Source organism: Nelumbo nucifera, chromosome 4, assembly GCF_055504915.1.
Source record: "Nelumbo nucifera cultivar China Antique chromosome 4, China Antique-T2T, whole genome shotgun sequence".
NCBI lineage: Eukaryota > Viridiplantae > Streptophyta > Magnoliopsida > Proteales > Nelumbonaceae > Nelumbo > Nelumbo nucifera.
The window spans coordinates 89392417-89406711 of record NC_142652.1 but is presented as its reverse complement, the minus strand read 5'-3'; the positions used below and the strand labels follow the sequence as shown (position 1 = coordinate 89406711).

Here is a 14295-nt window from a genome sequence, read left to right as displayed (position 1 = left end):
GCCAAATGTAATGAGCTTTTGGGGTTCTATCTTTAAAGATCTACACTATTTGGTAAGTAACCCAGTCTAATATGATCTACAAAGCTATTCAATGAGATTTTAGGTGTAGAAAGATAGAAAGATTCATTTGAAGCTTTTAGATTTTTCTTTTGCCATTTTGGGCTTCTATGAGCATTTTAGGGCATAGGCATTGTTTTAAAATGCTTAAGCCTTGAGGCAAGGCGCTCAGGTCTTGCCTTAAGGCTTAATAAGCCTCACAACTTTGGTTTGAGGTTTAAGCCTTTATCAGAATAAGGCGTAAGCCTCAAGCCTCAAGCCTCAAGGTGTGAGGCGTAAGCCTCAAATATTAACATTATTTAGTGGTTTCATGCAAAAAAAAACATATTTTTATCATTTTATGTATTTTTTATAGTTCAAAAGATATAAAAAAAGCACTTAAATAATTATAGGCCAAATAAAGAGTACAAAAAAAAAAAAACAATAGGGCAAATCAAGTTCTATTAGTTTCATTTTAGTATTTTAGCCTAAGAGAGTTCAATGCAAAAAAAAAAGGCCAATCAAGTTATTGGTTTTTCTTGGATAAATCAAGTGGAATTTTTTTCTTAATAACATCCCAAGTTTGTTGTTTTTCTTATTTCTTTTCCTAATGGATTTATTTCTCTTTTTATTGTTTTTTTTTTTGCATATATCAAATCAACTACTTTGTTTCTTTTTTTCACAACTGTTGGATGATGATAAATCTAATTCCCATTATATAGATGATTCTTCATATGAATAATTTCATAAGATTGCATTTTGAAACATAAAATGTAAAATGCTTATAATTGTTAGATGGTTGATTATTATTTTATTTAATGCTCAAAAGTTAAACCTTATTGCTTATAAACTTCTATTTTATGGATATTTGTACCTTCCATCATTCTAACTTGGTATATTACATGTTATATTGTTATTTTTATCATTTATAAACTTTAATTATTTTTTTCTTAACTTTTAGGCTTACGCCTCACCTTTTTGGGCCACTACGCCTTTCGCCTTTTAAAACCTTGGGCATAAGTCTTTTTGGCTTCCTATCTTTTAGTGACAAATAGAGAAAGACCAAATTTTGAAAATCCCAAAAGACCACAAGAAAAGACTTGTAAAAGTAAATCAAAATTTACACTCAACCATTTTGTAATCCCATGTATTTACACCAATGCAAATGAAATTTGTAATGCAAATATCAAACCAAGCCTTAATTTTCCATTTATCCTGGTTTCTTGACATTTCCACAGTTGATATCTTGTTTACAAAAGCGTTAAAATGCACTTGTGGGCATTAGAAGCGCATCTGGTGTAGTGGTATCATAGTACCCTCCCACGGTACTGACCGGGGTTCGATTCCCCGGATGCGCACATTCCCATTGTTTCTTTTAAACAATGCTTTCTTCTTTTTCCCGCTCGAGATCTCGCGGTTTTATCGACTTTTAAAGCCGGTAGCCCGTAGCCTCGGGTCGACCCGTTAGCAGACCACTCTCACTGCCTTCTTTTAAACAATGGTTTTCTTCTTTTTCCCGCTCGAGATCTCGCGGTTTTATCGACTTTTAAAGCCGGTATAGCCCATAGCCTCGGGTCGGCCCGTTGGCAGACCGCCAGACCGGATCTATTTCTATTAGACTATTACATTTTAAACTGTTGATTTTCCCCATTTCCCGCCCGATACCTGGCGGTTTTGTCGACATTTAAAGCCGGTAGCCCGTAGCCTCTGGTCGACCTGTTTACAAGTGTTCGACATGGTAGTATCGTATAGTTGGAGCAAAGTGGAGATTGGAAGATCAGAGAGAGAGAGAGAGAGAGAGAGAGAGAGAGAGAGAGAGGCTGCTTAGTCTTTTCGAGCCCTAAGGAATTCTCTCCTTTATTTTCGGTTTTCTATTTTTCCCTCCATCCCTGTCGACGCTATGGACTATCGTACAGCGCAGACCAACAACTGAGGAGAGGCTGAGACGTTGAGGTACTTCTCTTACCTATCTCCTTTAGCATTGCATATTCTCCCTTTTAGGGTTTGTTGTACTCTTTCCTTTTTAATGTTTTGCCCTTCCTTGTAATCGAATTTTTAGGGTTTCCAGGTCTCGTTTCGTGCTAAGTTACGTTTTTTTTTTTTTTTTTTCATTTTTACTCTTTTTTTGGTATCCTCGTTTCTAGGGTTTTAAATCAATTATTTTTTTCCACAATTCACATTGTTAGTCTCGATAGCTACCCGTAATGGAGAGCTTCTTTCTCTTCATTTTCTATTCAAAGTTTTATCTCCTTTTTCACCGAATCAGATGCCTTTGTTACGGAATGATTGAAACTTTTAAATTTTTTCAGTGCAACTGATACATTTGCGTTTGTTCCGTTATTTGAGCAATGCATTGTAAAACAGGTAGATAAAACGGGATTTTTTGTGCAGTTAGTGATTAGATATGAGTATTTCCTCCCCAACTATTGGATTAATGTAATCTTGGTTGAGATGTAAATGTTGATGACTAGATACTTTATGTACTTTGGACTTGCAGTACATCGTGTTTCCTACCTAATTTTAGGAATTGTAATTTCTTTGTAAGTTGAATGCCTACACTATTTATTTTTGCATTTTTGTTATGGTGCTACTACTGAATGGAAACTCGCCAGGTTTTCATCTTATACCATCTTTCCGTGCCATGTAATATAGACTCTTAAAACTAATCTCATTAATTGTTTGTTATGGTAATTCTCTGTTCGCTGTGGGTTTTTAGCAGTTTTATGTTGTTACCCTATTCCTCTTGATGCAATTTTGTTTTTAAGGCATGCATTGCACTACCGCTTGTTCTATGCAACTTTGTCAGGGGTCAATTACATGACTCCTATTCTGCCATTTCACTTTGTTCAGTGTCATAGCCATTGTTAAATTATGAGTATTTAAATAATTTCTTACCACTTCAGCCCATTTTCTTTTAGATCTATCCCTATCTCTTCTAGATCCCTGGCCCTTACACTTGTAATAGATCACTTCTTCTCACTGGTGCTGTATATGGTCTTCTCTGCACATGATCAAACTATCTAAGTCTACCTCATTTTATCACCAATTTGAGCTAGGGATGCAACTTGGGCCAGGTTAGTGGTTAGCCTGAACCCAACCTGAAGACAAAAACTTCAGGTTGGTTTGTCTCAGGTTGAAGTTTGGGACAAGGTTAAGGTTGAAATATATGAACCTGAGTGAACTTTAGGTTGGGCTAGGGTTGAGGGTATAAATATTATATACAAATGTATGTATTTATGCATTCATGCAATGATGCAACTATGCATCCATGAATAAATGTATTTAGTATATGTATTATCAACAATTTCAAATTTAAAGACAACTTTCGTAGTATGATATAATTATGATACTTCTAAAGCACCCTAGCTTTGTCTTTGTATTAAAAAATAATTCTAAAATCAGTGAACCTTGATTACTTAAATGTAAGAAATGAGAACATTTTAGCAAAATGAAGTAAAAAACTTGGCTAAACTGATCCGAACCCAAACCTAGGGTTAGGGTTAGGATTAGTGTTGGGAGTTCATCAACTTGGGTTGGGTTAGGATTGGCCTCAACTCGATCTAACCCAGCCCAACTTGCACCCCTAAGTGGAGCCACTTCTAGGTGGTTTTGAATGAGTTCATTGAACCCATCCTTCCAAGGTTTCACACTTACCCATCTTGACAGTTACATTTCTACCATATTCATTTTTTGGTACATGTTTCTTGGTTGCCCAACACTATTATATACAATATATTGGCTTTTTGGCCATTTTATAAAATTTCCCTCTTAGCCTAATTGGGGTTCTCCTTTCACATAGGACTCTAGGTGCACCCTTTCATTTTGCCCATCCTGTTCTAATTCTTTGGCTGCATCTTCTTTAATCTATCCTTTGTTATGGATTATAGAACCAAAACGACAAGACACTATATTGGTTAATATCTTCATATTGGTACCTTGCTAGATATGCTTTAGTAGTCGATCAAGACTACAATCAGTCTTGAATCCGAAAGTAAAAAGAAAGATTTCAGATGGAGAAAAGAAGAAGAAAAGAGGGAGAAAGTAGAAGCACAGGAAGGGTTTTAGGAAAAGGAGAGAGAGGGTCGAATAGAATCAATCTGCCGACCCACTATTAATATTTATATGTTTACTAATTGTAAAAAGGCTGAATTGCCCTTAATGCTTACATGGCAGATAAACTAATAATAAAGCTGAAATAACAAGTTGTAACAACAAAATTGAAATAACTACCAACTAACACTGACATAATTAACAAAGAATACATGCTGTGCTGCCATACGAACACAGTGGGGACCACAGCTGTGGGGTCCACATCAGTGTTCTCTACACTCCCCCTCAAGTTGGGAATAGATATTTTTCATTCCCAACTTGCATAGGTCTGCCTCTAACTTCTTCCTTGGAACAACCTTGGTGAGAAGATCTGCGAGCTGCATGCTAGAGGCGATATACGGGAGACACACTTCTTGAGATGAAACCTTTTCTCTGAAAAAATGATGATCAACTTCGATATGCTTAGTTCTGTCATGCTGTACCGGATTGTGCTGCATGATTATCACAATACAACATTAAGGGCTTCTCATAATCAATACCCAACTCTTCAAGAGACAAGGTTACCTCCTACAAAGGCATAATATCCAGAGGTAGACCTCCTGTCATCAGCACTCCCAGCCCAATCAACATCTGTATAAACCTCTATCTTCATGTGATCATTATTCTTGAATAATATACCTCTACCTGGACATTTTTTCAAGTATGTTAATATTCTCTCAACTGCAAGGAGGTGAATAGTTCAAGGAGAATGCATGTATTGACTGATAACGCTGACTGCATAACTGATGTCTGGTCGTGTGAGACAAAGATATAGGAGTTTTCCAACCAACCGTTGGAACATAACTTTGTCTTTAAGAGGCTCTCCACCCTCTGCACTGATCTTGTGATTCTGTTCAATGGGTGTATCTGCAGGCTTAACACCCAACTTTCCAGTTTCTGCTAACAGATCTAGAACATACTTCCTCTGAGAAATAAAGATCTCGTGTTTAGATCTAGCAACCTCAATACCCAAGAAGTATCATAGCTCACCCAGATCTTTCACCTCAAACTCTTGATGAAGGAGTTGTTTGAGGGACTCAATCTCACTATTATCATTCTCTGTCACCACAATATCATCCACATATACAGCAAGCAAGGTCAAAGAAGAGTCCACTCTTTTAATGAACAATGTATAGCCGAAATTTTCAAGGGCTTGTTTGAATCTATCAAACCAAGCTCTAGGGGATTACTTTAGTCCATACAAGGCTTTATTCAATCGGCAAACCTTCTTACCTGTCTTTGCATAATAAAATCCAGGAGGTAATTGCATGTAGATTTCTTCTTGTAAGTCTCCATTTAGGAAGGCATTTTTAACATCCATCTGGAACAAGGGCCAAGAATAACTGGCTGCAAGGGCTAACAGAACTTGAATAGTGGTCATCTTTGCCACTGGAGCAAAAGTCTCAAAGTAGTCTATACCATAAGTCTGAGTAAATCCTTTTGCAACTAACCGGGCTTTATACCTTTCAATGGAACCATCAGCATTATGTTTCACGGTAAATACCCATCTACATCCAACCGATTTCTTTCCTTTGGGCTGGTCAACTAACTCTCAAGTATTATTCCTTAGAAGAAGGGCATCCATTTCAACCTTCATTGCATCTTTCCACTCAGAAACTGACAAGGCTTCCTGCATTGTTCTGGGAATAGGAATATCAGCAATGGATGTGAGAAAGGACCTGTAAGAGGGAGATAGGCGATCATAGGACAAAAACTGGGAAATGCAGTGAGCTGTGAATGTGGTGCAATGCCGTTTCCCTTTACGGAGTGCAATAGGGAGGTCAAGGTCATCCAAAGAAAGTGAAGTAGCAACAGTGGAAGGTATCTCAGTGGGACCTGGATCTAATAAGGGGACTGTAGTACCTGGATCTGGATCTGCAGAAGGAACTGGGGCTGGCCTGGACTGTTGATGGTCGAAATCAACCTGCCTCCACCGCCTATGATGGACTTTCAACTCCTAACACTCCTGACAACCCTCCCCATTACATCCCTCATCACTCAATGGAATGGGTAAAGGAACTTTAGATGAGTTAACCCCACTCTCACAAACCCCATTCTCCCCATTCTCACTACTATAGGGTTTCTCCTCAAAGAAAGTAATATCCATCGAGAAAAAATCTCCTCCTGGAAGTAGGTTCATAGTAGCAATAACCCTTTTGAGTTTGTGCATAACCGAGAAAAATGCATTTGGAGGCCTTAGGGTCAAATTTGGAATGATGAGGTCCAAGAATCTGAACAAAGAAGGTGCAACCAAAGGTTTTAAGGGGAACAATAAATAATTCTTCATTTGGGTATAGAAGGGTAAACGGAGGCTTCAAGTCAAGAACCCTGAAGGAACGCGATTAATGAGATACACTGCTGTGAGAATAGCATTGCCCCAGAAACGGATAGGCACATTGGAGGTAAACATAATGCTTCTAACCACCTCCAAAATGTGCCTATTCTTCCTCTCGGCAACCCCATTCTGCTGTGGTGTATAAGGAAAAGTACTCTGGTGAATAATCCCATGAGCAAGTAGATAAGAGGCCAGTGGCTTGGTAAAGTATTCTTTCGCATTATCAGATCTGAGGATTTTGATTTTGATCCCGAACTGGGTTAAAATCATCTGATGAAAGGTCTGGGTCAGGATAGGAACCTCATCTCGAGAACGCATAAGATAAACTCAAGAAAAACGGGTATAGTCATTAACAAACAACAAGAAATATCTGTACCCCCCATAGAAGGGATGTGATACGGGCCCCAAACATCGGTATGCACAACATCAAAAGAATTACTACTTCTTTTATTACTCAAGGAATAAGATGTTCTATAATGCTTTGCAAGCTCACAACTCTTACATCTCAAATTTGACATTTGAACATACTCAAACAAATTAGGAAACAAACTCTTCAAAGACCGAAATGATAAATGACCTAACCGATTATGCCAAAGCATAACCGGGCTAACAGACTGAGAAACAAAAGGCTTCTTATCTTTATGATCTTTCCAATGAGAACTCTCTCCAAGTAGATAGATCCCATTCGTCTCACGGCCAGTCCCAATCACCTTCCTTGTCTCCAAATCCTGAAAAACACATCGGTCAGGGAAGAAGGTTACTGAACAGTTCTGATGTTTTGTAATACTACTGACTGAAAGCAAGTTAGTATCAAGCTTAGGAACATGCAAAACTGAGGATAAGGAAATGGTATTAGACAACTTGATGTCTCCCTTGCCAGAAATGGGAACAAGGGAACCATCAACAATGGACACTTTATCTCTACCAGAAGATAAGTGATAGGTAGTGAACAGTGATGGCAAGCTAGTCATATGGTCAGATGCACCTGAGTCTACCTTATGCTATGGTTCCTTCCATTCAGCCATATGATGAGTTAGAAAGCAACTTGTCAAGAAAACTATGCCCATTCTACCTTAATGCTCTACAAAGAGTGTATGGTAATAATCAGTGCTTGATTGTCTTATTTTCTCTAGACTAATAACAATTACAATTTCAATTTTACTTTGTTAATTTTCTAGTTAACCCTATGAACCTTTTAGACTCTATTTTCATTATTTTGGCCCCTTTTTATGTCAGCAAGTATTTGAATGGCTTCGTTACAAGCATCATTAAGAGTAAAACCTTAAGCAAGTAAGATCAATGAAAAAACAGAAAATCTTAATCAGGCAATTCCCTCCTCAGAGATGTTTTGTATTTCTTTATTTCTTCACCCATGTTCTTATTGCTTGATTGATTTTTTTCTCTTATTCATGTTGTCCTTTAATCTGTTAAAATCGGAAGACATAATTTATAGATAAGGACAACTGAGCTGGCCTAGGTTAGGGGAGGATTCTTTTGTTGTGAGACCTTGGGGTGTACAAATTTGTTTCATCTGTGCTTGTGAAGTAGAAGTTTGGTAGTCTCCCTCCCACACTCAGCCTGATTACACACCAAGGAAATAGATGCTTTTTGCACAGTTTTCAAGGTGCCCAGGTGAGGCTAGGCGATTGGGGGGTGCCCGCCTAGTCGCCTAGGCGATGAATTTTTTTTTATGTTAAAAAATAGATCATAGGGTAGTTCCCTAGGTACCATAACCATATTTCTTTAATAATTATTCATGGTTTTCATAAGAAAAGTATACATTTCATATTAAAGTAGTAGCAGTAGCAGTAGCAGTAGCAGTAGCAGTAGCAGCTGCAGATTGGGACTGAGTCATCATTCAATTAGTGCACTATTTAGAGGCCATTTGATAACAACTAAAGATTCTGAACTGAAAAGCTTATTGCTTTGTCTTTTAGTGAATAAGTTGTTAAGGTGGTTGTAGGTTCCTTAATGGCTAAAACTGAAGTTGGGTAGATCACTATACCCTTGAAAATTTTATTATTTAAATATTTTAGCAACTAAAAAATAAAGCAACAAGTCTTTAAGTTGAGCAACTTTAGTTGTTGTCAAATGGTCCCTTAAATAACATTCATTTCTTGTTTTCTTTTAGGTAGAGTTAGTTCTCCAATTTCCTGCCAGATGCTTTTTTTTTTGTATTTTTTATCAGTAACTATTGCTATTGAATTAAAATAAAGAAAACCAAACACATATGCAATGTGTGCATTGTATAAACTTCATATTCTTTTTTTATTGGTAACGCCTCAATTTTCTCCTTGTATCTTCCCCATTTTCCTCTATACAAAGAAAAAAGTGTGCTGCTTGCATAAGATAAGCCAGTAGTGGATGTTAGAGTCCTACGACTTTGAATCTCTTTTTCATATGCACCATAGAAATTCATTGGTACCACCAAATACATTATTTTGATTTGATGAGTGCCATTGGCCAAGTGTTGCTTGTGATTTGGGTTCAAGGAACCGTGGAATTTGTTGATTAGTCAGTGGATTGCTTGTGGTTGCTAGAACTGAATGTTAGCCACTCACCTCATTGAACTATTAAAATGCTACTGAGGTGCACTAGCTTACTCATCCAAGCCTTTTGGTGTTTTATTTATTTTTTCATTTGAGAACTGGATGTCCTAATTTTTTAGTTAAGTTTTTCTTAGAAGTTAATGTTATCGTTCCAACACATATTTGCAGCAAACACATTTTCTAGGATGCCGTCTTTTGAAGATTGCTCGATTTCACTGTGGCCCCCTAGCGAAAACACACGGCAGGTTATTGTGGAGCGAATGTCCAAGAATCTTTCAACTCCATCCATATTTTCTAGGAAGCATGGCCTTCTAACCAAAGAAGAGGCTGAGGAGAATGCTAAACAAATTGAAGAATCAGCCTTTGCTGCTGCAAATCAGCACCATGAGGAGTCAGATGATAATGGCAGTTCTGCAGTGCAACTTTATGCCAAGGAATCTAGTAAGCTCATGCTGGAAGTTCTTAAAAGAGGCCCACAAATCAAGGAGGATGAAGGCAGTCTGATATCTGACCAAGATACTGCACCTCATGCAACATTATTTGATATATCTGGAGGTCGTCGGGCCTTTATTGAGGAAGAGGAGGCAAAGGACCTTTTAAAACCATTAATGGAGCCAGGGAATGCATACACTAAGATATGCTTCAGTAACAGGAGCTTTGGGATTGGTGCAGCCCACGTTGCAGAACCCATCTTAGTGTCGCTCAAGAACCAATTGACGGATGTAGACCTTTCAGATTTTGTTGCTGGACGGCCAGAAATGGAAGCCCTTGAAGTAATGAATATATTCTCGTCAGCCTTGGAAGGTTGTGTTTTGAAGTCCCTAAACCTCTCAAACAATGCAATGGGTGAGAAGGGTGTCAGGGCATTTGAAATGCTGTTGAAATCCCAGAATAACTTGGAGGAGCTCTATTTAATGAACAATGGCATTTCCAAGGAAGCTGCTCAAGCAGTAAGTGAATCGATTCCTTCCACAGAGAAGCTTAAAGTCCTTCATTTTCATAATAATATGACAGGAGACGAGGGTGCATTTGCTATTTCTAAGGTCATTATGCATTCTCCTGCATTGGAGGATTTCAGATGCTCCTCTACAAGAGTAGGTTCTGAAGGAGGTATTGTCCTGGCTGAGGCACTAGGTACATGTACTCATTTGAAAAAACTGGATCTGCATGACAATATGTTTGGTGTTGATGCTGGATTTGGCTTGAGTAAAGCTCTTTCAGGACATACATCTCTAACTGAGGCTTACCTCAGCTATCTCAACTTAGAAAATGAAGGGGCAATAGCTCTTGCTAATTCTCTGAAGGAATCTGCTCCATTACTTGAAGTATTGGAGCTGGCTGGGAATGACATCACCATTGAAGCTGCTCCGGCCTTAGCTGCCTGTATAGCAGCTAAACAGTTCCTTGCTAAGCTTAACTTGGCTGAGAATGAACTGAAGGACAAGGGTGCTATTCTGATCGGAAAAGCACTGGAAGAAGGCCATGGCCTATTAGAAGAAGTTGATTTCAGCACTAATTCAGTAAGAAGGGCTGGGGCGAGGTCCTTGGCACAAGCTGTAGTAAATAAGCCTGAGTTTAAGTTGCTGACTATCAATGGGAATTGCATTTCTGATGAAGGTATTGATGAGGTAAAGGAAATATTCAAGAAATCACCTGATGTGCTAGGGCCCTTTGATGAGAATGATGAGGAAGGGGGAGAAGGTGGTGAAGAGGAAGAGATGGGTGATGAAAATGGGGATGAATTGGAATCGAAACTTAAACATCTTGAAGTCAGCAACGAGGAAAAGGAAATATTCAAGAAATCACCTGATGTGCTAGGGCCCTTTGATGAGAATGACGAGGAAGGGGGAGAAAGTGATGAAGAGGAAGAGAAGGGTGATGAAAATGGGGATGAATTGGAATCTAAACTTAAACGTCTTGAAGTCAGCAATGAGGAATAGCAGACTATGATGGATTCTGATATCAACTTTTAACTTGTTGAAGAGGTTTAAAGGATTTTTCTTGTGATATTTGGAATTGATCAGCTCATTGTATCCTACTAATACAGTTACTGATTCTGTAACTCAACCACTCGAGTCAGTAATGGGTCATGTTTTTTTTTTCTCCCCATTCCAAGAACACTGATTTAATTATTTATTTTTATTTCTGATGTTACTTTAGTGAATTGGAATGGATTTTGTTCTGCTTTTTGCTTAGATGGTTGATATGTTTTGAGATATGCTGGTATGTGTGAGTTGTGCTAGATTCAAATTTCCTCACAAATCCAAGTCTTTTGTGGCTTGATGGCCTCAAAATGACAAGGGCAATAGAGTTTCGATTACCAAAAGATTTTCATTTTCACACTATTTAGCAAATAACAGATATATTTTAAAATTTGTTCTAATTGCAATGCAACTTAATTTTGAATTAAATATTACTAATCTTATCGCTGGGGTTATGGTGAATTGTATTTTCTAATAAATTCAGGGTCCGTTTGGTTAATTGTTGGAATTAGAATCAAAATTCTTTGGAATCAGAATCGGAATGGTCTATTCTCATAATCTGTTTGGTTCAGATAAGAATGGGAATGGGAATTGGAATCAGCATGATGGGATTTCATTTCTAAGGGTAAGGGAGGGTCAGGAAATGGCCATTCCCTCAAATGGGGGAATGCCATTAACAGGAGTGGGAATGGGATTTTGATTCCATCCAACCAAACAGTTGGAATTGGAATAGCCCATTCCGATTCCAATTCCATTCCCACGAGCCAAACAGGGCCTCAGTTTTTACCACTTTCTCAAATCTGTGAAAATACATTGGTCATGTGATGATTTTATGCACTTTGAGTTAAATTAAAAGTAACAATAATAACAATAAAGACTTCATTTTTAGTACTTTAGGCTCAGTTTGGAAGGAGTATAAATACAAATATGTATTGTGCAAATACATACAAAATAATATAAAATACAAGGTTTTGCACTCTACAAATTTGTATTTGTACTCCTTCCAAACTGAGCCTTAGTGTTAAAATCAAAGTTCAAAGTATCAAAAGACATAATATAGGAAAGTCAAACTTAAAAGATGTATGATACCTTTGAACACCCATGCCTACAGTCGAAAAATTAGGATACACATGGGTATGCACTTTGCTAGTGAAACTTCAATAAATCCTAATGATTCAATAACACTAAATTCAAGTCTTAGATGTTTATAAATGAAGTATATACATATAAGAAACACATTTATGTGAAGTGTGAACTATTAGGACACACTTGGAAAATGTTAAAAAGTATAGAATAATTAAAGATATAAATTTTTTTGACACTAATATTATTCTAATAGAAAAGTAAATTTTAAATTTAAAACAGAAACTGTTACCAAAATGAAATAGGTGTAGTCTTAACTGGTCAGTGGGTTGTTTTGCAACCTATCGAATATGGTACTAGTTCAAGTAAATTTGTCTTAGCTCAGTTTAGAAGGAATATAAATACAAATATGTACAATACAAATACATACAAAATAATATAAAAATACATAGTTTTGCACTTTACATATTTGTATTTATACTTCTTCCAAACTGAGCCCTTACTACAAATATCTAAGTGCTCTCACGGTCTCACCCCAAAGATTTTAAATGTGCAAAGCTATTCTCTTCATCCAGCTACTCAATTTTACAACATTGAAGTTTTTAGAAAACGAAATAGTTGGTTATCATTAGAATTTCATCTTTCAGAGGAATACTATGGCATCTGAAACCCAGGTAATTGGTCCAACACCCCTCCCCTCAAATGACTGTTTCCCTTCCCTCTACATATTTGTATTTGTGATGCAAATGCTAGTTCAATACATAAATGTATTCTGGGTCAGTTTTGCAAGCATTTGGTAAGCATATATCCATGTACTGATAATGACAACTATCACAATTTCTAAGACATGTTTGTATTCACAATTGATACAAAGTTTGTATCAATTTTTTAAGCTCAGTTCGGAAAGAGTACAAATACAAATATATAGGGTGTAAATACATACAAAATTTAAGGTTTTGCACTCTACATATTTGTATTTGTACTCCTTTCAAACTGAGCCTTTGGCTGTGTTTGGTTGCAGTGCAATTTTATTTGCACTAGTACAAATGCATGGGAGTACAATGAAAAAAATGTAAATTCTTGTTTAATTTTGTTTTTGGTTTTACTTTATTTTGGTTCAGATCTTGATTTACTTCATTTATACTGCAATCAAACAAAACAAACTAAAATTTAAAACAAAAATATATCAGAATTTTCTCAAATCATTTGACTATCATAGTTTTGCATCAGTGCAAATTTATTTACATTGCAACCAAACACAGTCTTAGATATAAACTTTGCACTCATAGTTAATTAAATGTAAAAAAAGGTGGATTTCAGTCTTGGAATCTGTGCAACAAAAAACCTTTTGGTTGGAACACAGAATTAAACTAGTTTGTATTCATGAAGCTGTCAAGAGAAGTTTTTGAATGGTATATATTTGTTTTTGCCCTAGAAATAAATGCAACCTTAGTAACAATGATAAAAAAGGACTGGACTAGACTACGACAAACAAGATCTAAGTAGATACAATGACAACATTCCTTTCTCCAACTCAACCTACCAAAATCATATAAATCTGATTTCTAATTCAAGATTCGATATAATCGAATCGAAATATCTAATCAATCGAATTAGATATGACCTGATTTGATTCGATAAATATATGAATTCGACCAATTATTTAATTCTTATATAAATTATATGAATAATTTATATATTTATATATTTTATATAAATAAAATATTTATTAATGACCTAAAATAATTAAATGGTCGAATTCGAATTTAAATTTGAATCGAGTCGAATATTTGAATATTTAATCGGATTCGAATATTAATTTTCAATATCCGTTGTATATCAAATCAAATTCAGATATCAAATTTTCTAATCGGATTCAAATTCAGATATTGACTGATTTGATTCAAATTTGATTTGTTTACAACCCTATGAACAAGTGGAAAACAATGTTTCCAAGTAAACCTCATGAGAGCACTGATGAAAATGACCAACAATAAACCTCCTTGTAGCAAACCATCAACATATATCGGAAATCTACCGTAATGACTTGGATATAATGTTGTACACAACACGGTTTAAAATTTTGACATGATACACTTGATACAGGGCCTATTGCATCATATCTTTGAAGGATTGAGTGAGATACGATGAGAAATAAGTGGTATCATTTTTCCTCATTGTATTGCACCCATATCGGCCATGCGTTGGGCGTATTAGTGGT

At 36.6% G+C, this 14295-nt stretch overlaps 1 non-coding gene and 1 pseudogene across 2 annotated transcripts; both read left to right on the top strand.

Annotated features, from left to right (window-relative positions):
• The first annotated feature begins 1323 nt into the window (after window positions 1–1323).
• TRNAG-CCC (transfer RNA glycine (anticodon CCC)) lies at window positions 1324–1394 on the top strand. The gene has a single exon. It is a non-coding gene; the product is annotated as a tRNA-Gly (tRNA).
• Window positions 1395–1782: 388 nt separating this feature from the next.
• LOC104612211 (RAN GTPase-activating protein 2 pseudogene) lies at window positions 1783–11204 on the top strand (annotated as a pseudogene). The gene is made up of 2 exons (XR_016068602.1): window positions 1783–1989; window positions 9178–11204. The product of XR_016068602.1 is annotated as an RAN GTPase-activating protein 2 pseudogene (transcript).
• The last annotated feature ends 3091 nt before the right edge of the window (window positions 11205–14295 follow it).